The sequence below is a fragment of the Mauremys reevesii genome, linkage group 21 (assembly GCF_016161935.1).
Source record: "Mauremys reevesii isolate NIE-2019 linkage group 21, ASM1616193v1, whole genome shotgun sequence".
In the NCBI taxonomy this organism is placed as follows: Eukaryota; Metazoa; Chordata; order Testudines; family Geoemydidae; genus Mauremys; species Mauremys reevesii.
In genome coordinates this window covers 16012035-16039282 of record NC_052643.1, presented here as the reverse complement: position 1 = coordinate 16039282, position 27248 = coordinate 16012035, and the positions used below count along the sequence as shown (strand labels likewise).

The following is a 27248-nucleotide window of genomic DNA, read 5'->3' as shown; positions in this document are numbered from 1 at the left end:
AGTTTTAAAATATACTGCTTGTTAGTCAACCCCTAACCACTGGAGTTTCATGCAGGGCACATGTCAGTGCATGATAGTCTCATATTGGGAAATGATACCATCCTCTGCAGCATCTGCTACTATCAGAGACAGGATCTGAGGCTGGATGGATCATTGGTCTGATGCAGAATGGCTGTTTGAAAGTTCCTGGTATAAAGCCCTGTTTAATGTGGTTGAATGAACTTGACCCAATAATACACATGGCATTTCCAAGTCATATGGCTAAGTGCTGACACATGGAAGGCTTTAGTTACTGATGAAGTGTCAAGAACACAGAGGAACCTCAGGCCTTATATTTTTTTATTTATATCTTGGCTGTAACCTGAGCTAACGCTGGGAAAGTTCATCTCTTATTTTTAATGCCGTCTGTGCCTTTGGAGACCTAATAACTTTACAATATGCCAAGCCCTCAAATGAACATTCACTTTCCTAACAATTAGCTCTGTGCCTTAAAGTTTAAGTAGGGTCCAGGGAGCATTTCAAGCATTTGGATGCAATAAACAGTCTTCTGTAGTAGATTAAATATACACAGGACTAGGAAGCAGGGGACTTGAGTTCTAATCCCAATTCTGACACAGGCTTTCTGAATGGCCCAGCCCAAATTGCACACAGCCTCTTCCCAGGAAGTGCTGACCCCTCACCAAAGTCCCACTGAAGCCAGGGGGAATTGAGGGTGCACAGCAGCTGGGCAGGATGAGGTCTTCAACGTCTTTCTGTTCCCCCATGTGTAAAACTGAGAGGGCTGCTTATCTCCCCTTTAGCATGGAGTGTGGTGAGGATTTATTTTTGTTTGTCAATGTCAAGCACTGTGACCATGAGACACACTGTGGCTGTGTGTTCACTAGACTGTATGTTCTTAAAATTCCCACCCTTGTCTATCCCAGCTCAGTTCCCCATTGCTAGCAGCAGTGGGAATCCTAGCATAGACAGTTGTTCTTGATTCCATGTTCTCTAACTCTTCTTGGAGCAGGTCAAAGGTCAATGATACAATGGGTAAAGCACAGAGAAGCTAGAGTGCTGGTGACACCAATTCTCTAGCAGCTTTTGATTACTAGCAACCTAAAGCTCTCTCTCTGGGTTGGGGGTGGAGCGTGTGTTTATCTATTTAATCATCATATCTGTGCATGGTGTAACTCTCCTTGCAAAGTGAGTGGCACCAATTAGTATAGGCACTAACCCATACTGATGATTACTACTGGAGTTTTATTGTCCTGAGAGAGAAATGCCAAAGGATTAGTCCCCTGGTTCTTCTCCTACTAAACATAGTTTAAATCCCTGTGGGGACATCACTCCACCTGAACCTTCCAGTCTTTCTCCCCACTTTTAGAGATGTTCTGAAAGCTACCTCCTCTGACATCTCTAAAGGCCGGACCTTGATGGAGTTGTGCCACTGAAACAATGCTTCATTCAATGCTAATGAGCATCCAGTCACACAAAAATGCAGCCGCACCATGAAATATAGGCATGATCCCCACAGCAGCCCTTCACTACCTGGATTTGAACAATGTCTCTCTCAGACAAGGACTCTCTGTGAATCGTAACCAGATTGTACCAGAGTCATTCTGCTCAGTCTACAAATCTTTCACATGACAGACCTCGCTTCCCCTTCTCCCCTGTTACTGTTCAAATATTTCTTGTCACATGCATGATTTATCAGTGGTGCTGCTACATTTAGTGCAGGCAGGCCTGCTTCCCCACACCAGCTCCTAGTGAGATCACCACCAAGTCGAGACAACTAGGTCAAGCAATGTGGTATATTTCAAATGTAGAGCACTATGCTTGTCTTGCCATAAATCAAGACTTTGTTTTCCCTTCAGATCCTACTTCCCCATCTTGCCATTTGGAAGCTGCCCTGTGAATTGTTAATGGAGTATGCAGTCCAGTTCTGGTGTTCAGATATTTCTGTTCACTGAAACAGGATCACGGTTTCCTAACATCTCTTAATTGCAGTTGGAATTCCCCTGGTTAATGAACTTATCCTCCTGCCTGTCAAACGTTCACTTAACTGATCTTGTGCTGTATAATTTATTTTTGTTTCTTCTCTTTGCTGTTCAGAAATGTATTTCCTGAAACCTTCCCCCTTTTGGAGAAAATGTGGTCTATTTGCTTCCGTTCCGTTCTTACTGTTCTTTAGTTGCAGATGATGCTTTTTAACAGCATCTGTTTAACAAACTTCCTGTTGCTATAGGACTGAAGTTCTGACTTTCCCCTTTGGAATTTTTTGCTAGTTGAGCAGTTGCTTCTTATGTCTGGCATTCCCCATATGAGAATTCTTTTTCTGGTTTCTCTTCTAATAGTGCATGCATCTCAGATGCTGAACTTGGAGTCGAGACACCAGGGTGTCTCAGACCTGTTGTGCAACCTTGAGCATGTCATTTAATCTCTCTGTGCCTCTGTTTCCCCTGTGAATGTCTGTCTTGTCTACTTAGACTGTAAATTCCCCAGTTCATGGATTGTTTCTTATGAGTCTGTACAGCACCTAGCACAATGGGACTCCCATCTCAGTTGGGACCTCTAGGCTCTACCACAATACTACTTCTACTACAAAAACAAACCACAAACACCCTCTGCATTGTCCACTCACAGCGTATGTAGGTATCCTGTTTTTCCTGGTGTGATGCAACTAGAACTTGTCCCTTCATTAGCTGAAACACACCCTAGAAATTATCACGCTAGTCATGAGGATTTTGCCAAGTGATTACTTTGAAGTGTTTAGACAAGGTAAAGTTGAGGGTGAGATAAAAGAACTGGCTTTGCAGGGCCAGAATGTTTCTATTATTATCAATAATACCCAACACTGATCTAGCAATTGAAAAGAGAATTCCTGTCCTAAAAAGTTTGCAATCTAAATGATCCTTACTGGAAAAATCCCTTTCCAGATGATAAAGGGAATATTTTATTATAGGCCCGAAACTAACCAACAATAAGAGAAGAGGTTTCAGCTGTTTTTCAGAATAATCTACATTTAATTGACGTTCTTGGAACTCTTAACTCTTCTTAACTGCAATGACTTGTATTTGTTTGTTCTAATTATTACTTGTTCATCCCTAAGCAAGGCTATGTCCAATCCTATGATCAGATCTGCTTTCCTGGGACAGAGATGAAGCTGAACCATAAAAATTATCCTTCCTCTATTGGGGTAGTCAACTGTTGTTTTTTGTCAAGATGCAAATTTCTTGGTCAAGGTATAATCAAGGTCCAGACTCCAGAGAAACATTTTTGACACCACAATAATAATAATAAGGCTAATAAGTAAATATGCATATTTTGCGGTACATTCAAAAACCTCTGGCAGTTCAGATTTGGCTCATGGTCCGCCTACTACCTCTGCTCTAGATGCTTCTGCCAGAATGACCTGAGGCTGGCAGTCATCAGAATGGGCTGGGAGGTGGAGGCAGAAGGACTCTGCATGAGAAGAGTTGGAATGATGTTAGGCGATAAAGAGGTTGCCCCTCACTCAGCTATTACTGCCGTTGGAAACAGTCATGATCACTATAGCCTCCACTGCTTGCATCCGAAGAAGTGGGTATTCACCCACGAAAGCTCATGCTGCAAAACTTCTGTTAGTCTATAAGGTGCCACAGGATTCTTTGCTGCTACTATAGCCTCAGTATCCAATCTATCAAAAATCTATGGCAACGCCCTATGCTGGGAAGAATTAAGGTGAGAGAATAGGAACTATAGAAAGGCTCAAAGCATGTAGGGTATTGTATGAAAGATCCATATTTGATTTGTTCCTCCGCCAGGAAACAAATCCATTCTAGAAACAGGTTTTTATGGGCACAATGTTCTGTAGTTTAAAATAGGCTATTGTCTCCTTTGCTTTAGGCTTGTATTTCACAGGCAGGTGCACACCAGTTGAATGAGTGCTGCTTATTCCTTTCGTTCCTTTACAGCCTGGTCTTGCCTCTGCTAAAGTTAATGGCAAAATGCTTGTTGAACTAAAAGGGATCAGGATCAGGCCTTTAAATAAGTCTCTGACAAGTGCAAGGATTAATTTGCATTATAATGTAGCTCTTTGCTGCGATCCCATTTGAGATGGCTTGGTCCATTTTATATGTTGCATCCATCTTGAGGACTATTTCTGTCGCAATAAGGAGAACTCTGTGAAACTTCTCAGTATTAGTCTGCTTATAGACTAGATTATTTCTCTGACCTTTTAATCTCCCGACTCCTCTGACAAAGCTCACAGCACTTTTGAACTTGTGATGTCCTAAAGAGGTTGTGATGCCCATGTCCAGCATTCAAAAGCTTGATGCCTCCACAGCTGATTGGCCCTAGTATCCTGGGAAGGCAATGGAGTTGATAAATATGCCTATCTCTAGGTGTCATAGCAGAACTACTCGGAAAAATGAAGTCAAAATGTTGGCACAAGGCCTATCTCAGCCTATATGTATCCCTGCTTGCAACACATGGACTCTCCAGTGTCCAATCAGGTTCTTTCTTGCAAGTGGTATGAGGTCCGTAGAAACAAGCTGTTCCTCTCTTTGTTGTCCCAGCATTTATAGTAAACACACCGTTGTGAATGCCCAGGCCAAGCTGGCATTAATGGAACAGTTCTCCAAGCTGCACTGTCTCAATGAGGGAAGCTGTTGCCGCAAACACGCAAAGGGATTCAGAAACACTAAATGAAAGACTTAGCAGCTATTAATTTGGCTTTCCTAAACAGGACTGAATGACAGTGTTTCACAGCCCTGGATACAGAAATCCTGGAGCTGCTGAATTACAGGCAGCTTCCCTCCACTCTGGTCTGCTGCAGAGTTTACTACTCCTGGGAGAATTCTGCACCACTGTGCGTGTGCAGAATTCATGTTCCCTGCAGATCTTTTTTGTTTCCCTGCAGAAAAAATGACTTTCTGACAAGAAGCAAAGGGAAGCTTGTCGCTCTGTCTGAAGCTTTTTGACTTGGCTCATTTCGATGTTTTGTCCCCGCTCTGAGGCAGAACTAGGCTGAGATGCTGCATGTATTAGTTAGTGTCATTCTGATAGTTCATACAGTCATTTCTACATAACACAGAGCTCTTGTTTAATTGTTCAAAGACATGTTCAAATTGACTGTTGGAAAACAATACATCTGCAAAAGGGCAATTCTTGCTCTGCCATGGGCCAAATTGCAGTTGTGCTCACAGTTTTGTTTTGTTTTTTCATATGCTGGTAGGGGGATTTGCTTGCCTGATCTAGGCAAGTGAACTGGAATAGTTTTGTATTGTTAATTGGCAGTGTGACCGGTATAGTGCAAGAAATTGCTATTTTGGGAGAACTTACTGTATTAAGTTTATATATCATTGTGGGCCAGGGGTTGTATAATTCTGTGTGGGAGGGTGACCACAGTCCAGTGGAGGGTGATGGGGCAAAATTCACTCAAGTTGTAACAGCTCTGGAGAGATACTGCCTCCTAGAGAGGCTCACATATTCTGGTTCAAACTGGATTCTCTAGAGACCAACAAACAAAGAAAGGACTTTTTAATTAATAGCCCTAGTTTAAACTGACTCAGGGCCAGCTTTGTGATCCAGCAAATGGACAGAACCTTCTGTCAGAAGGAGGGCCCCAATCCTTGGCAAAGGGTTGGAAGGACTGATGCCTACCAGAGCCTGAGGTTGGAGTTGGGGTGACCTCTACTAAGCTTTTTAGTATGTGCCTGGGTTCTTTTATTGTTTTGAATGTGTTTTCTCTGTATTGCTCTTACCATAAGAATAAATGCACTTGCTTAGAAAGAGCTGTGTGGTAACTGATGACTGTGAGCCATCATGCTGCTTATAGCCTCTGGAGAGAGAGCAAAGCAGAAACACTGGCCTGGTTAGGCAGTCTGACTTGTTGGGAATAACAGTGTGGGCAGGGAACAGCCTGGAAAAAACATGGTCAGGAGGAAGAGATGTGGGTTTTGTGACTGCTGAGGAGCCAGAAGCCTCAAAGTGGATGCCTTGGCTGGACTACAGAGAGTGAATATAGGTGCAGTTGCCTTGAGCTGTGACAGACAATATAAAGGAGCCTAGGGACTCCAAAGGTGATTGTGTGAAGCATGGTACAAACACTTAGTAAGAGAGTCCCTGCCCTGACACCTTCCAGTATAAGTAGACAAGACAGATAAAAGGTGAGGAAGAGGAAGAACCGTGACCTCATTTTACAGGTGGGGGCGAGAATCACAGGGAGATTACACAGATCGCCTCAAGTCACATCTGGCATCTGTGTCAGAGGCAGGAATTGAATCCCCACATCCTCAGTCCTAGTCCAGTGCCTTCACCACCAGACTGTCCTCCTTCTCTATAAGATCAACCTCACTTACTCTAGAGACTGGGTTGAAGCCTACTTGGAAATTTAGGAGGGAGCTTTCCAAAGCACCTAAGTGATTTAGGAGCACAAGTCCCATTGAAAGTCCTTGGACTTGTGCTCTGAAGTGATGCTTTTGAAAATCTGCCCCTTAGCTGAAAAGTTGAATTCATTTCCCCACATGTCTTGTCTGTTTTAGGTTTGGTATTGATCTGTCTATGTATTGTTTTAACCATTAATCTTTGCTAAGGAAATTGTTTCCCGGCACTCTCGAAAGGAAATTCCAAGGGTGAGATCAAGTATGTATTGGAGGAATCACTCTTCTTTTTTCAGCTTTTGTTGCTCTGAGGATTTTTTCTATCGGGAAGAAAAGAGGGGGATGTCTTTTCTGAGCAGAGCAAGCAGGAAACATTCAAAGGTCACTCCGGCCGCGCTCGTAGCAGCTTGCTGTCAGAACTTGGCAAGGCTGAGCTGATGTCTAATCATCTACACATCCCAGTATCTCTCTCCATTCACAAATACAAGGTGTAGTGACCTGCCTGTGAGAGGAGATGAATGGGTGCTGTGAATTACCTTGTATAAATGTTGCTGCTTGTGACTCATACGTGCGCTGATTCCAAGCTCTTAGTGTGAGCAGAAATCCTCTCGGAAATGGAAGGAAATGCTGAAGCTAAAAGCAGCTGTGTCTCAGACTCTTACTTAGGGGACTAGGTTAGTACAGCTGTTGGAGGAGTGCTCAGGATGGAAAGTGGAGGGAACCTTACTGGTCCCATAATGTCTCGGGGCCTGCTTGAGAAAGGAAAGCAAAGCAAGGGAGTTCCTGTAACGCTGCAGACCAGGGCTAAGCTGGAGGGGAGTGGGGAGAAGAGGAAAGTAGGGAAGCTCTCATAATTCAGAGCAGGACGGAACTGGGGACCACCAGGACATGGGGAGGGGGTGGAGAGAGATAGGAAAGAAGGTGAGCTCCAATAATGCAGAGCACAGGAAGGAATATAGAAGGGAGTTCTGTCAAGAAGGTCTGATCCAGGGGTGAAAGTAACACAGAAGACTTACCGATATGAGGGCCCAACTTCAGGGCCTTGGGTGGAAGGGGGAAGGGAGTCAGCCTCCCCCAGCCAGCCATCCACGCTGCCTGGCCCACACTGCCTGGGGCTCCGGCAGCGATTTAAAAGGGCCCAGGGCTCCAGCTGCTGCTGCGGTAGCATCATTGTCATCGTCTGGGAGCCTTGGGCTCTTTTAAATTGCTGGGCCGCGGAGCAGCTGCTCCTTTTACCTGTCGTCCCCCCCGCCCTTCTCCCCCCTCCCCCCGTCGGTGTCCCTGCCGGTAGGGTCCCTATTGTCATGACAGCGCTTTAACATCGGCTGCGTACAGGCTGGTAGCAGCGGACACTTCTTACTGGTACGCCGGCCTGGCCCGTACTGGCTTACTTTCACCCCCGGTCTGAGCTCTCTGATCCATTCTCCTGCCTGGTATATTGTCTTTACATCATTGGAGGGAATCCAGGAGAAAAGCCCATCCCTGGCTCTCACTGCTCCCAAACATTTCTCTCCTCTGCACCAAACTTCTGTTGCCTTTGAAGTGGATTTTTTTTCCTTTTTTCTGCATGGGGAATTGCATTGTCATAAAACTTCTGTGCTTCCTGTTTCCTGCTGTTTCACCTGCTATGATCATGATTGAGGCCAAACTGTGGTGAGCAACTGATCACAATCTCCAGGGGCCTTTAACCTGGTTTAACACACACAAAGTTCATTTAAAAGCAAACCAAAAATCTCCTTCCCTGGTCTCCCACGTAGTGGAGATCCACTGGCAGAAAGCTGCCATCCTGACCTTCAACTTGCTCCTCAATTGTCTGAGATTGTATAGGAGATGGTAGGCAAAATATCAGGGCAAAGGAAATAGACCAATGTAATAGCAATGATGGAGAGACATCCTGCTTTGAAAAAAAAAAAAAAAGAGGAGTCCTTGTGGTACCTTAGAGACTAACAAATTTATTATTCTCTAAGGTGCCACAAGGACTCCGTGTTTTGGTTTTTTTTGTGCTGATACAGACTAACATGGCTACCACTGAAACCTGTCATCCTGCTTTGAGGATTTTATAGGGAAATCATAGCCATCTCACCTGCAGACTCAGGGCTCGCCCAGCCTCTATCGAAGTCAGTGGGGCACTTTCCATTGATTTCCAAAGGAACTGGGTAAGCAGGGAGGTAAAGCTGTTCCTGTTCCTTTGGACATCAAGGAGATGTCCAGCCAAAGATGTGTTGTATGATGGATTTGGGAAAATTCCAAGTCATCAGGAGTAGTTAACCAGCAGCCCATCCAAAGGATAAAGTGTGTTTGGCATAGATCTTTCATTCAGTAATTTCAGATACTGAACACACTTGTTAAAAATGAAGGTTTGTTTGTGAATGGAAAGAAAGATTATCTTTCTTGAATGGATGGCTAGCTTTGAATGGTAAAACTGCTAGGAAATGCTTGTTCCTGTGGGAAAAAATCAATGAAAATGGAAACAAATTTCAAAAGTTGAATAAAAATCCACATTTTTTGTTTTGGCCACAATTTTTCAGTATTTGGTTGGAAAAGTTTTTCAACAACCTCCTCTCCTCCCAAAAAAAGTGTTTAAAATGGACATTTTCCACAGAAATTTTTATTTTAATGAAAAGGCCGTTTTCATTTAAAAAAAAAAATTGAATGAAAAGTCGTGATGAGTTCTAGCGAGCAGCCAGCCTGGTGTACTCTGGGGTTTGCCATTCAGGGTTATGTCAGATGCCCACTGAAGAGTATGTTATGACCTGTCTTTATCTTTGCCTTTCCTGTGGACACATGTAGAAAGAAGTCAGAAGTAGACTGTAATCTCTCAATGTCTTTTAAATATTTGAAAACTGGGGGAATATTGGACTGAAATCCCTGGGCCTAAACCCAACCCTACAGTTACAATTCTGGTGCTGGGTTGCACCCAAAACTGGATGGGGCCTTTTTTCAGGTTCCACTTCACTTGTCACTGAAATCATATGAGATTTTTGCTGTAGAGACGGCAGAGATCTCACAAGAACAGCAGATCTCAAGCCTTCTTCCACTCTGGATGGTGGAAAACATGTCAGAATTGTCAGTGAGACCCCCATGAACCTCAGGCTCAGCCTAACCTGGATCAATATCCAAGTTAAGCTTCCTGGAACCAAGACAGAGTCATACTCAGTGTTTATCTCTTCTTTTTACCACTGTACAGATCAAGTCAGTGGCAACCAGGTATTTGGAAAAGAAAATATCTTTTGAAAGGTTGCTAGTGTCTGTGGGCAGACATGTTGTAGGGGCAAGAGGGTCACAGATGGCAAGAGCTTGATCAGTGGCTTGGGTTTAGGAAAGATTTAACTGGTTATGTTTTAGGTTTGGAAAACCTGGGGGTGGGTTCAGATCCAGAGCCCACAGTCCCCCAAATCCTTTTAGTACGGGCTCATCTCCTGCCAAAATCCTCTTCTGGTGCCTTCAGCAAATATGCAGCTGGAGAGCGGAGAGTATAGTGGTCCTGATATAAAGTCAGCATGGATTAGTTCCACCAGTTTTGTACTCCTAACGGGGTGGGCGGGGGGAGCAATGATATTTTTAGACCATTTCAATGATAAGCCCCATCTGTCAATCTAGTTTGAGGCATGTTAGTGTCAATCCAAACAAGATTTATAATGTGACTGAGACCGACCAAGGACATGCAGTGTATGCCCTTGAGCTCAGAAGAGTTTACTCTGTAGCCTGGTTTGTTCAAATATTAACAGATCTTGAGGGAGTAACTGTGAAAGCAAGGTCGGGTCTGATATGGATGATGCTTTTCTGCATGAAGAAATCCTGGCTTTTTGATTTGCCTCAGTGGTAGCTCTGTTCACCTCCTTGTTCTTGCTCATATCCTAGGTGCAGATGTTTTAGCCTTTTTAAGAAACTGTTTCTGCATGTTCTAATTTGCAGTAATTTGATTGACATGAAAGTAGTCTAAACCAGAGGTCAGCAACCTTTCAGAAGTGGTGTGCTGAGTCTTCATTTATTCACTCTAATTTAAGGTATCGCGTGCCAGTAATACATTTTAACATTTTTAGAAGGTCTCTTTCTCTAAGTCTATCATATATAACTAAACTATTATTGTATGAAAAGTAAATAAGGTTTTTAAAATGTTTAAGAAGCTTCATTTAAAATTTAAATTAAAATGCAGAGTCCTCTGGAACAGTGGCCAGAACCTGGGCAGTGTGAGTGCCACTGAAAATCAGCTCATGTGCCGCCTTCAGCACGCGTGCCATAGGTTGCCTACCCCTGGTCTAAATGCTGTTCTCTGCCAAGTGAAGGACATTAGTCCTGGTGATGACTTGTGGGACAGTTTCACAATCTTGCCATATAAATGACTAGGGGCTTGTCTATTGCTTCAGTGAGACACTAGCTATGCGGTCAAGATTGGGGCAGGGGGAGGGGGGAGAAGCTCCCTGAGAGGCACTAGCTAGGTTGACAGAAATTCTTCTGTCTACAAGGTGGGGTGGAAATTGTTGAAATCATGATGGAATTCCTCAAGAGCTTCTTTTCCATGGGTCCAGATGATGATGTCATCATCCAATGTAGCCCAAGTAGAGCACGGGCGTAGGGGACGAGAGCTGAGGAAGCGTTGTTCTAAGTCAGCCATAAAAATGTTGGCATACGGTGGGGCCATGCGGGTACCCATAGCAGTGCTGCTGATTTGAAGGTACACGTTGTCCCCAAATGTGAAATAGTTATGGGTGAGGACAAAGTTACAAAGTTCAGCCACCAGGTTTGCCGTGACGTTATTGGGGATACTGTTCCTGATGGCTTGCAGTCCATCTGTGTGTGGAATGTTGGTGTAGAGCGCTTCTACATCCATAGTGGCTAGGATGGTGTTTTCAGAAAGATCACCAATGGACTGTAGTTTCCTCAGGAAGCCAGTGGTGTCTTGAAGATAGCTAGGAGCGCTGGTAGCGTAGGGCCTGAGGAGAGAGTCCACATAGCCAGACAATCCCAATGTTAGTGTGCCAATGCCTGAGATGATGGGGCATCCAGGATTTCCAGGTTTATGGATCTTGGGTAGCAGATAGAACACCTCTGCTCGGGGTTCTAGGGGTGTGTCTGTTCGGATTTGCTCTTGTGCTTTTTCAGGGAGTTTCTTGAGTAGATGGTGTAGTTTCTTTTGGTAACCCTAAGAGGGATCAGAGGGGAAAGTATCCAGTTTACCTAAGATCATGTGAGGAGAGTACAGAACGCTGCAGTGTGTCATCTCAGCAAAGCAGGCTACTGTGAGCACATCAGATGTGTCCTCCACCCTCTGCACTGGCTTTCAATAGGATATCAAGGCAAGAACAGAGGAATGAAAGTAGTTTCTGCTTCTAGAACCTCTTTCAATTGGGGAGTGGAAAAGTTTAATTAGTGTTTGCAAAATGAGTTCAACACCCTTCTGAGGTGAGATGAGGTGGTGATGATGGCACTTAGCGTGTTAGATAGTGCTTCAGAGGTGCCGTTTTCATAAGCAATCAATACTGGCCTGGCTTTGCTCCCATTGAAGTTAACTCCTGTGGCTGCCAACGGTTGTGGAGTTAGGTCTATGCTGAGAGCTTCTGAAAATCCAACCCTAGGTTTGTAGCTTTTAGAGATAGAAGGGACCCTTATGACCATATAGCTTGACCTCCTGCATAACACAAGCTGTAGAACTTTACCGAGTCCAATAGTAGATCAATATCACTTAAGTTCTACAGATGGTGGAAAACTGAGGAAGAGGTAGTGACTTGCCCAAGTTCATAGAGACTGAGCTGGGAATAGAGCCCACATGTCCTAACTCCCATTCCCTTAATCTAACTGTTATGTACATATCCTAAATATGCTGAATGTAAACCTCAGACTCTTAAATACTTGAATAAAATGGGAACCCTTTTATTCCTGCAAGATTATTTGTAGGGAGAAGTAGATACTTTCTGTTTACTTTATTAACTGCCTTTATTGCCATGAGATGCAGAACTCTGATGCAATCAAAATGTCCACAGCTCTTGTGTTCTGAATTTATGCCCACTAGAGAATGGGAGTTAGGACTCCTTATGAGTTATCGCATAAAATTTAATGCAACAGATTGGAAAACATAGTCACATCCACTTAGACTAGAAATGATTAATGAAGTTAGGTAAAAGAGCTACCTGCAAATCAATGGGGCTGTTTATGTCTAGATGACCTGATAACCATTAGTGCAGTTACATAGCTCTTTAGTGTGGATGTCTTCCTCCTCCCCCACCTCTTGTATTTGCAAAGAAAAGGGTGACTTCAATAATATTACTCATGTATTTAATCATTTTTCTCAGTTAAATAATAAATTTAAAAAGTATTAGTCATCTCAATATCCTCCAGCAACAGGAAGATTCAATAGAGTACATAGCACACTCAGCTATGTAGTACAATCTTCAAAGGAACTTGCTGTTAAGCAAAAAAGAGAAACTAAGGATCTCCAGAAGGTGTAAATTAGCCTAGCTCTATTGACTTCAGTGGAGCTGTGCTAATTTACACCAGATGGGAGTCTGACCCTCTGTGTCTTGTAATCATAAAAAATCGTGAGTTAAAATGGTACCTTTTTAACACTCATATCTGCTTCTCTGCATCTTTGAATTAGATCTGTCAGCTTAGATACAAGTCTCTGTCTCCACCATGGGTCTGAAATAGTTTGACTTTGGTGACCACCTGTCACTCTGCAAAAGAGATCTGCTTTGATAGGGGTTTTTGGGGAAGGATGAAGGTATTCTTCCCATGGCAACAAAAGGGCAGGAAGGAGTTTTTGTAGGTGGGTGACTGGCTGAGTCCCCGTTGCATTCATCATTTTAATGCTGTTGGGATTTAGTTATATCATTATGGTGATGTTAAGGCACCTGGAGCCTTGGATTATTAGTTGTTATTATTTTAGATATTTAAATAAATGAACTTGAGTGAATTGGATTCTGCATCATCAACTCCATCAACTTTTTCTGCAGTCAGAAGAACTGGTGCTGGTGAAGTAAAAAGGAGAATTAGCATGATTTGTAATTTAAAATCTCAGGTAGAGTTTGCTGTATTGTTAGGTGAAGCAAATCATCCTTTTGATTTGTAACACTGAGCAAATTTGATTGGGAAGTTGCTGAAGCAAGAGAAGAAAATACCGGAAGTTCATCAGCAATGTCTCTTATAAAGTAACTTTTCTGACTTTGAGTTGCTCTCATCACTTCCATTATTGTAGGAAAAGCTTGAGATATAACAAGACCAGAGGCAACCCCCCTCCCCTCCCCAAAAAGGGAAAGTTCCTTGGTAAATTGCAGCTGGAGGTTCACAGAGGCTGGCTTTTCTGGCTCACCGTATATGAATGGCTTGCAGACCATTCATTCCTTAATCACGCCTGGATGGTTCTTGACCAATATGCCAATGCCACAAAATGCCTGCAGATTATGAACCAACCTGAGTGATGTGAGAAGTACCAGGAAATAAAGATGTCTTATGTCAGACCCGTATTACACTAGGCTGGTCTCTTGGCTGTTGCCTCTAGCAAGGGTCGGAGGGTACCAATAAGTGCTGTTTGTGATGCAGATACCCGCCTGGGGCAGAGACCAGCAAAGCTCATTTCACATATATTTCCCCCCATCTCCCCTCTGGAACTATTTTTTTGAATTGGAGCAGAGAATTTGGGATTGAAAAATGCAAGGATTGGGCAGAGAGGATGTACTAATATTCGGATAGGTACTTATCCCTGGTTCTGTTAGATACTGCCCTTGTTTTCCAGACTTAGGTTTTCTCACAGTATATAGCCAATACATTGAGAGTGAGTAACTGCTCAGTGTGGCAAAGTCTATGGCTAAATCTACACTGAGTCATACTTAAACTATTATGTTATTTTCACTTGTGCTCAATAAATGAACACAGGATGTTCATCTGGTAAAAATCAGGTTTGAAATTGCCACACGCCTCTCTGCTAACTTACAGATGAAACAGCACAGAAAACTGAGATAATGTTTTTTGCTTAATACTCTCATTCTGTTTCAAAATCATGCAGGGGCCAGATTCTCAGCTGGCATAAATCAGCATTAACATCAGTGAAACTTAACATCAGCTGAGAATCTGGCCTCTGTTATATATTTGCCTCCTACCCATAAACTAAAGAATTAGCCTGGCTGAGTTACTGGTATGTACTACTGGACACGGCACTTAGAGTAGTAGATGGAATTACAAGGAGATGGGGAAGAACTATGCCTGGGAAGGGGGTGTTTGTACAGTTGGCAGGCGCTGCCATTTGAACATAAAACTATTGTTTTATAGGTGAAGTTCTGGCCATGGCTCCACTCTGCAAATATTTAATTCTAGGTTTCCATGTGTACAGAATATTCATGAGAACGAATGGCAAGAAGACAAACAGAACCAGCCTTCACCTCCGGGCAAACCATATGTTTCTCTCGCTCTTTACCTGCCTAGCTGAAGCTGTGTGTGTACATTTGCTACTTAACTCTCTGCATGATGCAGCTATAAAAAAACAAACAAACCCAACCTAATTAGTAACACATGGGGATATGCAAGTTAATTATCTTGTTCTGTAATTCATGTCCTGCATGCTTGGAGCACTGCTTGCAAAGGGAGGGTGAGGGTTGGAAGGAGTTACCATTTCTGAAGCTCCCAGCATCTGAGTGGTACAGTAACAGTGGTCTAGGAATACAGCGGGTGGCTGTTAGAATGTGTGTCCTGAAGGCTTCCTTGGGGTGAAAGACAAGTTGGGTCAAAAACTGCTTTCAGGTGGTACTTGTACTGGCCTATATCCAGAGCAACAGAAGAATCTGGCTTATTTTCTTCTGTTGTAAAAACGCACCTCTGAGTTAGTTACAGTGAATCTCCTATTAAGCTTGAGTCATTCCCTCCCCTGCCCCCACCCCCGAATGATTTCTGTGACCAGAACTATGGTCTGCACATTGCAGTGCACTGTTCAATGCACATCTTTTGTTCCATTTCACTATACATCTCTAGGCACATGGATAGCAGGGGGATGAGTTCTGTATAAAAGGTGTTCCATTGTACCAGCATTCACTAGGAGTGTGTCCCATTGCATAGCCTGCTTCTGACTATATAGAAAACAAGTGATCTGTTTATATAATATAGAATTGCATTAACCCTTTGACATGAACATTATGCTTTCCGCAGCAATGATCGTTAGAATGGTCTAATGAATAATAATCTAATATAGATAAAACAGATCTACAATCCATATATATAGTGACAGAGATACCTAAAGAAAGTAGGAGGCAAGGGAGAGAAAAAAGTCTTAATGTTAAGCTTTGAGGAGAGCTGACATGTTTGAAGACTTTTGGTGAAATCCTGGCACCAACGAAGTCAAAGACAAAACTCCCATTGGCTGCAATAGAGCCAGGATGTCACTAAGGATTCTGATGTTACCTACACCAATGTAACTAACTCCATTGACCTTGGTGGAGCTGCTTTTGCTTTACTCCAGTGTGAATCAGTCGCTGAGTATCTCCTCTCGGGGTGTATTTGTTACTTGACTTATAGTGCATCCCCATAAACATACAGCCCAAAGGCTTGATTCCTGAGCTTTTCACATTTTGATTTTAGCTGCATTATTTGACTGCTCAATGAGGCCTTGCAGGATGGGCAGACAGATCTGCAGAGAGGTATGGATCCTACAACTGACTTACAAATCACAGGAACAATCCTTAAAACACAGTTCCTGTTCCTGTTGAAGCCTATGAGAGCTTCCCCATTGAGTTCAGCACGGGCAGGATCAACTCCAAAGAGGCGGGTAGGACTTTGCCCTCCAGGTGTATGTGACTCATTTACAACATAGGGTGCCAGGAAGCTTGGCTGTCTGGATGTGCATTCTCCTCCTTCCACATCCCACTCCAAAGGTTTCAGTTACAGCAGCAATGGAGGGAGGAGCCGGTGAACAAGGGATGTTGCCAACCAAATTCATCCCTGGTGACAAACCCCATTGACCTCACTGGAGTTACAGCAGGGTTGAATTTGGACCCATGTTTTTAAACAGAGCAGGGCAATCCTGCAGCAGGGGATGCTGTTCTACAGTGATTCCCAGTAGGGTTCCTGAATCTAAAGGTAATAATTGGAGATATACCAATCTCCTAGAACTGGAAGGGACCTTGAAAGGTCATCGAGTCCAGCCCCCTGCCTTCACTAGCAGGACCAATTTTTGCCCCAGATCCCTAAGTGGCCTCCTCAAGGATTGAACTCACAACCCTGGATTTAACAGGCCAGTGCTCAAACCACTGAGCTATCCCTCCCCCCATCTCTGTGCTGTGAATGAGGCAGGCTCCCCTCTGGGCACATGGCTTGTATGTTCTCTTTCACCTTTGTCTCGTCTATTAGGATCCTAAGCTCTGTGCTGTGTCTGTACAATGCCTAGCACATTGGGGCCTCTGCACTGCTGTAATAAACATTCATTATTAATAATGAAACCTTTACATTGGGGGAAATATTTTAGTGCCTGTGGAAAGCTCTGGGGCCCATAGGTGCTGGAGCGAGTGTTGCTGTCGCACCCCCTGGCTTGAAGTAGGAATAACAGCCCAAATACATGGTTTCCGCCTTCAGCACACCCACTATAAATATTGTTCTAGCACCACTTCTGGGGCCTGATTCTGTCCCTCCCTTCTCAGTGTATCCTGGCCCACACCTGACACCATCTCCCCTTCGACTCCTTGGAGTGTTCTACAGGTGCCACATTTACTTTTGTTTCTTGCCACACTTTGATTTCAGTTCCCAGCTCACCCTGGTGGGGATTAGATGGATGGAGGGTGTGGGAAGGAAGTCTGGTGTTGGAAGAGGAAGGAATTAACTATTTTGAAGGCAGAGAAGATTCCAGCACAGCTAAGTCTCTCCTAGTTCCGAAAGGTTAATACATGACTCTCGGGTGGCTGGGCGTGGATTGTCCTGAGAGGAAATAGCCCTGGAGGAAGCTTTTTACCATTGCCCATGTGCTGTGAATACTCTGCAGCACTTTCTTTCCCCTCATAAATTTCCATCAGACAAGACCTCCTCCTGCCCCTACATGGAAAAAGAGTCCTGTCAGGAGTGGCCTGAGGAGGTGTCTTTCCTGCCCTGTGCTGATGTTTGAACAACTTTGCCCTGCTATAGATAAAGGAATGAAATGTCCCCTGCCTCCACGCACTGAGGCATGGTGCCTTCTGATTGACCTTTTCCCTCTGAGCTATCCAGACTAATGCCCTCATTCAGCAGAGCGTGTCCGTAAGTCTGTCCCTTTCCCGTCTAGTACGTAAAGTGTTTTGCTGACTAGGGATGAGCTGTGTTGAAATGAGGCCCAATGGGGTTGCTTACAGGAGGAAGGCAAGAATAATGTACTGTTGTTTTGTAATGACAGTGAAGCTAGACAGCACCGTAGTGAGGGTTCGGGTGCTATTGAATCTCTATGTTGCTAGGGCGAGAGACCATTGCCAACCAAGATTTTACTGCAGCTGAAGAGGAACTCCCATGACCCTCCATACCAAACTTTGAGGTCAGTGGTGTAAATATGATCAGATGCAGGCCCAGAAATCAGATAATTTTTGGAAGTCTGATGAATATCGGACATGTCCAACATTAGGGTGAGTTTTAAGCTTTATTAAAGAAAAATCATGATAAGAAAGTTGAAGTTCAGCTCCCTTTGCCAGAGGTCTGATACTGAGCTGCATTTCCCTCTCCTGATCCAGGTCATCAGACCAGACTCCCTTCTTATTGGTTTAATATTCCTGCTAGAAACTAGCAATAAACGTTAAAATGGCAACTCCTCAGTGCAGTGAGGATCCATGCTCTCCTCTCCGTTACACTGGTGTGTGCTCAGAGTAAACCCACTGAAAGCAATGGGTGTGATGCTGGGGTCAAGAATCTCATTGTTTCCTAGGGGTTACTCCCATTTATTGAATCATTGTTGGAAACTGCAAATCGGCAGCTCTTTTTTTAAAATCAAGTAGCACCATTCACAATCTGAGTTGGGGGCAACAGAGCATTCATGTGTTTCTTTTTAAACTAAACTTAGTTATGTCAAGGATTACCTACCTGTGCAAAATGAGTGAAACCAATTCACTGGCTTCCTTTGCATGGCAGTGACTCACTGAGTCATTTACTTGAAGCAACAGTTATGATTTGAAAGTACCCTCAGCCAGAGGTGGGGAGAAAGGGCCCATTCTCAGATTCTGACTCTCCTTTCTGACACCCCGTCAATGGCTGCATTTTATCTTGGTCACCCTTTCACCACCCTAATAACATTAAAATACAATTTAAACTGCTGCTGTCTTTTATTTGCTATTCAGGCCTCTGGGAGCAATAAACCAATCAAGGGGAGGGAGAAGACTTAAAACACACAAGCATGCCCCCAAACTTCCAGTGAGGGTGGCTTAATCCTATAGAATGTGTGTGCGTCCGCATGTGTGTAGGAAAGAGGTGGGGTGGTCAGCAGTGCTCTCTCTTTCTGACAAACAGCATTCCAAGGAAGAAAGGGCGCGCTCAGGCTTTTTCCATTGCTTTACTCAACCGAAGACAGTCAAACATGCACATTCCCCAGACCTCTGCTGTTTGTGGGCATGAGCAGTGGTACGCAGATAGAGATGCCTGTGAAGAAATAACAGCTGATTTGATGTGTCTGGCCCCATCCCTATTTGCTTGCTGATAGACCAAAGTATAAATCATCTTATGACCCAGGTGGGTCCAGGCCCCAAGTCCTAAGTTCTGTCAGGGTTAATGATTTGTGTATGGATGTGAAAAGGCAATCCTTATAACATCCAGATGGTGTGCCCGGCACCTCTGACTCCTGGGATTTTCTCTGCCTTCAAGAATTACAACCAGGGGTTTTAGACAAACAGAGCTGTTCTTTCTGGTGGGCAGAAAGACATTACATGTGCCTAGGATGGCAAGTGTAGTACATCTATCTCCAAACGGGGCACTCTACCATCCACCTGGCCAGTGAGAAAACAGGTGTTTTGTCTCCTGGCTAACTAAATACATGGACCCACTAGTTAAACTCTAGCTCTACTGATGCCAGGAGCAGCACTTCTCTTTCCATGGCATCATTAAGCTTCCAGTGATGTATCTACAAGCAATGATAACACTTCACAGTGCTCCCCAAACAGTCACTAACGTTTGCAACATGACTGTCTGGCACAGGTTAGTCAGTATCATCCTTATTTTATTGGGGGGGGGAGAGAAACTGAGGCACAGTGATGTTAAATAACTTGCTCAAGGCCACACAATGAGTTGGGACTTCTCTACGATGGAGGAGGGGTTTGCACTAGTGTAGCTATACTGATGTGCAAACTGGGAAAAGGTAGGCTGGCACAAGTCACTTTTTATACTGGTGCAGCATATCTATAATAGGGGTTTGAATTAACATGGCTACATCAGTGCAAAAATGCAGACAAGTCTTTAGCAGCAGGAGTTACTGGCCTTCAGACCAGACTCTGCATGTGTGTGTGTGTCTTTCTAATATGCCTTTCCTTCTGGTGAATCTACACATCACCCTGACCGCCTTCCTTTTTCCACACTCCAAGAACTCTGCTTGCAAGGCACGCTAAATATTTCACCATCAGCGAATTGTTTAGACTTGAATGAATTAAAGTAAACAAAATAGGGTGGTATCAGCTATAAACACATTTTATTCTCTCTTCTGTTCTTTTCATTCAAGATTTTATTCAGAGCTTTAAAATGACAAACAGAGGTTCTGAAGGTAATGAGTCTGGTCTGTATCACAAAGTGGTAGGAGTCTTACAACATGATGCAAATGTCATGCTCATAAAGGCCTGGCCAGATCAGACTATTTTCCTATCTAGAAATCAGTAAACAGAAGTAGATGCATCCCATAATGGAAATTGGGCAACTAGACTGGAGTATTTGCATTTTTCCTGTTCCCTTCCCCTCCATTCAGAGGTGTGGTGTGCACAGTTTTAACAAGCCAGCCTGGCTTATCTGTGGTCTGGTCCTTTAAGTAAGAATTCTTGAATGATGCATAAGAAAAACAAGATGTATAGCAGCTGGCTGGAAGTCGCCTCGGCACTGAACAAATCTAATATCCTGCTAAAAGAACGAGGGGTCCTTGTGGTACCTTAGAGACTAACAAATTTATTTGGGCATAAGCTTTCGTGGGCTAAAACCCACTTCACTGGATGCATGCAGTGGAAAATACAGTAGGAAGATATATATACACAGAGAACATGAAAAAATGGGTGTTGCCAGACCAACTCTAACGAGACTAATCAATTAAGGTGGGCTATTTGTTAGTCTCTAAGGTGCGGCAAGTACTCCTCGTTCTTTTTGCTGATACAGACTCTGTAATATCCTGCTCTGTCTATAACATCTCTTTTGTATAGAATGAACCTCATGTGAGCAGATTACACTGAGCACGTAGGTAACTCCATGCTAGCGGTTATTTGGGAAACATGCTGCTGAAAAGCCATTGTATGGCTCAACAATTTTCTGAATATAGCAAAAAATACTGTCAGGAGCTCAACACAACAAACAGTCTGTTATAATGATAAACCTTCATTCCATAAGCCTGTCCTCTTGGGCTTTTTCCGTTGTGATCTTGAGATAAGAGTTAATGACTCTCTATAAACGACCCCCTCTAGCCTTCCTGTCAGATAGTTCCTGGCTTGTTTAAAATACCACTAGACTGTGCATACGTCAGAAATTCCTTTTTCACAGGTAAATTGACTTTAAAAATGTCCAGGTGATTGACTTGGTTTTGTAACTTATTTGTACTGATGAAAATTGTCTTCCCCATAGTCTTGCTCCTTTGACCTATGCTGTAAATATCAGGGGTTTTATTCTGACTGGGCACTATGAACATTAACTACAGTCTCAGTCCATTATGTTAATTTCACACTTATGGCTGCACTGTTTATTTCTAGATTTTTATTGTTTTGGATCTCTGAGGCTAGAATGAAGGATTTCCCCTCCCAACCATTAAAAACTTTATCACAATGAATGGAAAAGAACAGAGCTGATTGAAATTCATAATTTCTGTTCTGTGAGAAATTCCAACATTTCCATTAATTCTTAATTGGAAAAAAAGTCACAATTTCCTGCAAAATGAAACTTTTTAAAAATTTCATTTTGGAAATATCAAATTGATCACCTTGAAGTGTTGTATTTTTATAAGGTCGAAGTACTTCATTTAGATTTTTATATAATATAAATTAGTCAAAAAGACCTTATTGAATGAATGAAACATGACTCTTATGTCAATTTTCAGTGAAATCAATTATGTTTCTTTGAAACGTTTCAATTTTATCAAAACAGCATTTTCTGAAGGAAAACTGTTCTGTCAGAAAAGTTTTGGCCAGCTCTTGAAAAGACCCCACACAGCATTGTTTGTTGGTTCAAACATTGATTTACGCTCTGTGCACATTGCACGTAACAATAAAATAGGTTATATTCAGTTGAGGGAAAATCTATTTTACATTAATAATAAGGTTGGTTGAAACTAAAAAATTTCAACTGAAATTTTCTCATGTTTTGGTCAAAAATGTTTACCAATAACTGACAAATTTTTTCAGGTTTTCATTTTTTTGACAACAAAGTAAAATGTTTTGATGAAAAATTTTCCACAGGTGGGAGAGAGCCATTTTCCAAGCAGCAATAGTTATTAATGTGATCGCTTGGAAATATCCATTATTATTCCTTTCTTTCTGCTCTCCCGTGCTAGAAAATGAGACTCTTTTCTTTTTACTCTTCATCCTCTGTCGTGAGTCTAATATTTTGCCCTCCATCCCTTTGCTGATTTCTTATACTCTTGTGTCTGGCTCATGGGTACAGGCCATTTTATCTTTTATTTTGTCACACCTGTGAGTTTACAGTGTTATGATTCCTGCAATTCAATATTCAGTATTTCCTTTTTGCTCCTGTAATTACCCTAAAGTGCTGCTGTTTTTCTGTTTTTGTAGCTCCCAGTCCTTGAATATGCCATGTTCTTTCTGTTTATTGCTCTCATTCTCTCTTATCCCATTCCAAGGATGTGGCCTCCACCACCTTTTCATATATTTGCAGCCTTCCTAAATATTCTTGCAATCATTTCCCTTAGTCCACTGGACACTTTCCCATCGGAGTCACAAGGTATTTTGGCTTCTTCCAGAAGGAAGATTCCTAAACTGGGTGTGTTGCCTTCTGGTATGTAGCCTTGTATGTATTTTTAATAATATTTTATATGGTTACAAGAGGTCGGAGTAGACACAGTATCCCTTTTTTCTTATCACTCATCACTTCTCACTTCCAATGATTAAATCCAAAAGAATCTGAGTTTATTGCCTAGGAAATCAATTTGCCTTCTTTCTAACAGCTTGGGCCCATCCTTGTTTTTTGCAAACTCCTCATTCAGTAAGTAACCATCTCCCATGCACTCACATTTGTGGCTGCTTTTCCTTTTGATGCATCATTTTTAATCTACTTTCTTTAACTGTTTCAAGGACTATAGGAGAATTGTATAAACATGCACCTTCATTGTCCTTAACCACAATCCAAACTGTCTCTGTTGTGTCAGTGAAAACACTGAGTCTCTGTGCACAGGCTGCGCCCTCTCCTTAGAACAGCCAGCCCTCCCCCTGCAGTGGCTCCTTGTCATGTTGGTATGCTAAATCCTCAGTCATTTGATCTGTTATTAAAAGAGAATAGACCTAGATGAATGCAACACCTTTTAAATCCTTGTAACTCTGGTTCATCAATGTTATGTAGGCTCTCAGTGCAGGGGTGAGAGTTAGTTTAATGTTTTCCTCTGTTGTTCCTATGCCACCTTCTCCTACGTTCTGAGTGGTTGATATTGGCAAACCGCGTCTTGTTTCCACCTCTGTATTCTAAATCAGCAGCCAAGTAGTTTGCCATGACTCTTTGCTTCATTGAAGGTGAGATGCAGCCATTTGCCTTTACCATTTTCTCTCTCCCTGTTTTGCTATTAGAAGGGAGAGTGCTAGCGTCTGGAAGCAAACTAGAAAAATAAACTGATTGTAAAATAAATGCTTTGGGATGTGGGGTTGGGTCTCATGCAGCACTGTGTAACCTTACCAAAGTTCAGTTGAAACTGCAGGTGCATGATAGAAGGGGGAGAATTTCCATCTTGTCTGATTTCAGAGAAACTGCCTATCTACTGGGATAATATCATGCTACAAACATTTATGGGCTAGACTCTCCATTGATGTAAATCAACTGGCCATTCACAGATTAAAGGCCAGGAGGGACCACTGTGATCATCTAGTGTGACCTTCTGTATAGCACCAGCCAGAGAACTTCCCCCAAATAATTCCTAGTCCAAATCTTTTAGAAAAACATCCAATCTTGATTTTAAAATCATCAGTGATGGGGAATGCACATGACCCTTGGTAAATTGTTCCAGTGATTAATTACCCTCGCTGTCAAAACTGTATGCTTTAGTTCCTTAATGGAGCACTGCTTGTAACAGCTGAAGATCTGCCCTACATCATCAGAAAAAACTCTCATTAGCTCATCACTCCTTTGTAATGTGACACTGCTGCTAGCTGTGTTGGGACCATTGCCTTATAAAAATTAACCCTATCATGGGTGCTTGACTACATTACCTACCAAACATAGGTACAGCCCCGGAGCACCCACAGGAAAAAAATAGTGGGTGCTCAACACCCACTGGCTGGCAGCCCCGTGAATCAGCTCCTACCCCTCCCTCCCAGCGCCTCCCGCCCGCCGCAGATCAGCTGTTCAGCAGCGTGAAGCACTGGGGGGAGGAGTGGGGGCAGGAAGAGGCAGGGGAGGGAGTGGAACGAGGCAGGGCAGGGCTTGGGGGAAGGGAGGGAGTTGGAGGCGGGGTCTTGGGTGGAGCAGGGGTCGAGCATCCTCTGGGAACTAAGGAAGTTAGCACCTATGTTACCAAAATCTTAAACACCCTGGATAGCTGCCCATCTTTTAATAATATTTCCCCCCTCATCCATGTTCTGCTCATCATTTCTGTTACCAACTGGTAAGATATCAGGAAATGCAGTTTTACATCCCATTTCGCTGCAAGTCCAGATCTGTTCTACATCATCCTTGATCACTTGTCTGTTCAAACAAGTGTCTCACCCCCAATTTTCTTATCAACCCCCTCGGTAATATCTTTGACCATCATCATCTCTTTATCTCAGCCCATTTTAGATGGAAACAGCTAGCCACTCACAGGGCTAAATTCTGTAGTAGTGTAAATGGGTGCTGGTCCATTGGCTTAAGTGGAGTTTCACTGATTTACCCCAGCAGAGAATTTAGCAATATGTGTCTAACCAAAACTTCTCTCCACTCATCTTACTCAGGTGTGTTTTGTGGACAGCTGAATTAATGTACTTATGTGCTTGGGGAAAAGGCTCATCTCACAAAGCCCAGATCTCTCGGTCACAGCCAGGGCCGGCTCCACCGTTTCTACCACCCCAAGCGGCAGGGGAGGAAAAAAAAAGAAGCCATGATTGGCGGCAGTTCAGCGGCAGCTCCACCGCGCTGCTTCATTCTTCCGCCGAATTGCCGCCGAAGAGCCAGACGTGCCGCCACTTTCCATTGGCCGCCCCAAGCACCTGCTTGCTGCTCTGGTGCCTGGAGCCAGCCCTGGTCACAGCTCACCTCTTACTGCTTGTCTGATTCTTTGTTTGCTATAGGTTGTCGAGCTCATGTTTAGTTACAACTGAGATTTAGTTTTAGGAAACTTTGCACCAGTGACATGCTGAATAGAGGACACTGGTTAAAATTCTACCGCCAAACTGAAAGCAAGGTTGGGGCAGGTTCCTTGCCTCTGGACTCATCTCTACCTTACCCTCCACGCTTGGATCCTAATAAATCTCTTCTGCTAGAAAGAGCTTATCCCTAAGGCTCATAAAAATTCTTCTGAAGAGGAAATATTTGCCTTTGGAATAGGGACATGGCATGTGCCCTGTTGAATCACCCCCTGGCCCGTTTCCTTCAGTGTGCTGTTTTCAAAGTGGTCGGCCCCATATATTTGAGGCACATGGAAATATAGTGTCCCCGCTGAAGCGCTCTCTGAGCACAACCAGAGAAGGAAGCAAGACTTAATTGGTGAACACACTTCAAAATCCTAAATGACAATGTACCATTTTGCATTAAGGAGTTAATCCAGCGTCCACTGACATAAAAGGAGGTCTTTTTAATTGATGTCAGCTAGTGTTAGATCAGACCTTAAATGTCATGTAATTTTAAAACAATTTCCTGTGGAAGATATCATGAGTTCATCTGCCCCTTCCACTGGCCAAATCCCCATTTCAAACTACGCAACTCAGGTACTCTGCGTTCTAGTGATAACGTAGTATTTTTCAAGAACCACCCATTTCCGGGTAGATGTACTTGAACAGAAGTCTGTTAATCATCTGGGTGCTGCTTCTTTCTCTGGATGTGCTTTAATGCTGGCTGCTTCTCTGCAGTCATGTGCAGCTCTCTGGTACATGGGGACATCACAGACTAATGGAGATCATTTTTATGAGAGCCCCACGTTAGCAGCATGCTGCTGACTATAGCTGTGTAGAGGAAGAAAATCCTTGAATCTTGGATTTGTTTCCTTGCAGAGGGATCATACAAGCTCATTAGAAATGGGTGTGTGACAGGTTCCCCCTGGGGTGCCACATGGAACTGGGGTATGACTGAACCAGCCTGGGCTCCCTTTACACTGTAGTGCTGTGACACGCCCTCAAGCCCTCTCCAGACACATACAGGTAGGAACATACCCAGCTGCAGCTATGCACAGATGCTGAGCTCAGCTCTGCATGGGAAGGCTCAGCTAAGGCACCTTCTAGTTCCTAAGGCACACCCCCCCCCTCTGGAGTGTAAACCCAAAATTAGACTGTCTTGTGCTGCATGGAGAACTGTGCAGCATCAGCTCATGACATTCACCCTCTGCCTCAATGTGGAGTAAATATGCAACAGCTTTTGGCCCCCCAGTTATGATGGCCACACACCTATTTTAGACAAAACAAAAACAAGCTGGATTTAAGGGATTGTAAGTGACAGCCACCAGATCAAAGCAGATTACCTAGTAAACACATAAAATTTGCAAACTGAGCTTAACATACTAAATAGGTAGGACAAGAATTAGCAAATTCTCACCCTGAGTGATAAACAGACAGGCAGATTCTTAAGGCACAAGCCTCCTTGGCTTTCCCAGATTTTCATACAAGGACTAGCAATCCCTTAGTTTGGGACTATCACTTCCCCCCGTTCAGGCTTTATTCCTCAGGTGTTTCCAGGTGTGGTGTTGTAGGGAGAGTGAGGTCCCCCATGATGTCATTTCCCCCCTTTTATATCTTCTTCCCACTTGCCGGAAAGCCGTTGCTGTGACCTGGGTCAAACAGTTCCCATTGTGTAGAGCTATCTCTGAGAGGTTTCTATTGTACCCAGTTCCTGGGGTAATCCGTGTGCTTGTGTGCATTTCCTCAATAAGCCATTAACATTGGTGGCCTTTTTACTGTTGTACCTGAAAGGATCCTTGTGGGTGATTTCAACCTCACAACATGTTTCAGTAACACGTACATAGCCAAACTTCACATACGTCAACAGCACATACAATCCAATGAGATATTAATGTCTAGCAGATCAAGACTTTTAAAATGATACCTCACAAGGCATACATTGTATAAAACATATCCTAATTACATGATGGTGAATGTTGGGGTGCCAGAGTGTCACAAGGTGGATCTTAAGTTTGCTTCCCTGACTACTGCCGAGTTTTAGGCTAAAGGTTGATAACTTGTGTTGTATCCAAAGAAGTTGAAACAGGCTCATTGTTACCCATCTGTCCTGATGTGCTTGTTTGCATGTCAGTAACCAGAATCCATTCACAAGGCTATTTCACAGCAGTACTAGAGTCTGAGCTCTGGAGAGGTTGGAGGTTTGACTTGTATCTGCATGGAGTTCTTGTTCTGTAGGATTGATAAGTCAGAAATGTGAAAGGCGTTTACCATTTCTGCT

The 27248-nt window shown here is 43.4% G+C and overlaps 1 protein-coding gene across 1 annotated transcript in view; it reads left to right on the top strand.

Moving 5' to 3' along the window:
* Positions 1–14734, top strand: part of CALML6 (calmodulin like 6) — a 235833-nt gene extending 221099 nt beyond the window's left edge. The window contains exon 13 of the mRNA XM_039509211.1: positions 14607–14734. The gene's annotated coding sequence lies outside the window, so the exon portion shown is untranslated. The remainder of the gene's footprint in view (positions 1–14606) is intronic.
* The last annotated feature ends 12514 nt before the right edge of the window (positions 14735–27248 follow it).